The following is a 1,120-nucleotide window of genomic DNA, read 5'->3' as shown; positions in this document are numbered from 1 at the left end:
GGGCATTGGAATTAGGAAGGAATGGTTCCAGCCCAGTTTCTACCACTGACAAGCTTGTGACCTTAGACAGTGCTTGACATTCTGAGGCTCATATCTTAATCTCTGGTAAGGAGATAATAACACTGACTTCATAAGGTTGTCATGGGGATTAAATCCAATGAGATCTCTATGGTAGGTACCTAGGCAGTACCTAGCACCCTATAGGTCTATTTTATGAGTGATAACTTTTATGATCTTCTCTTATTCCTTCTCCAAATCATGTGAACTTGGTCCCTTACCTCCCAGCTAAAGTGAGACAGGTCCTGCTTTTCCTTTATGAAGGAGACTCTGGGGACCAAAAGAACTTGGCCCCTGGACAGAGGTGAAGATGCCAGTGAGGTGAAGACGTGACCAGTGAATTCAAGGGCCTCAACCCAGTTTAGAAGTGTTTCCAAACAGTTGCCTTTGGTTCTGAGCAATGAGCTGTCACCCACCCTTTCTCATTTCTCTGCCTCTGTGTTCTCTAAGCTGCAGAGGGAGCTTGGTTCTTCCTGCTAGCTGCAAGCAGAAACTCCAGCTAAATTATATCCAAGGATGGACCTCAGAGGGCTCCCTACTCTCTGTAGAATTAGAGAAAAGATTGAAGTGAAAAGTTTTTCTAAAATTCATTGTGGCTTGGGAAAGTGACTCAGAGGTAACATTGGTTCCAAATCAGTTCTCAAAATTTTTTAAATTTTATTTGAAATATATATAAACTATATTATATATAATCTATTGTGTATATATACATGTATGTATATATGTATATTTATAACAAAAATAGCCATTTTATACTGTGTGTGTATATATATATACTTATTTATAACATAAAATTGCCATTTTAACCAGCTCATGGGTTGAGAAGAGTTACAAAAATTGAAAGAGGAAGATTAGGTTATACCTTTATAACTTATGGTATTGGATTGGAACTGGTGGTAAATAAGTCATGCTTTTAATATGGTTAGATAGATTGATGATAGATAAATAGATATGCCCATATGCGGTGTATATATGTGCATGTGTATATATGTATATATGTGTGCATACACACAAATATACCTGTATATATAATTATACAAACATACATGTGTATACACAGATA

This window comes from Trichechus manatus, unplaced genomic scaffold (genome assembly GCF_000243295.1).
Source record: "Trichechus manatus latirostris isolate Lorelei unplaced genomic scaffold, TriManLat1.0 scaffold00176, whole genome shotgun sequence".
In the NCBI taxonomy this organism is placed as follows: domain Eukaryota; kingdom Metazoa; phylum Chordata; class Mammalia; order Sirenia; family Trichechidae; genus Trichechus; species Trichechus manatus.
Note: the sequence above shows the minus strand (reverse complement) of the source record.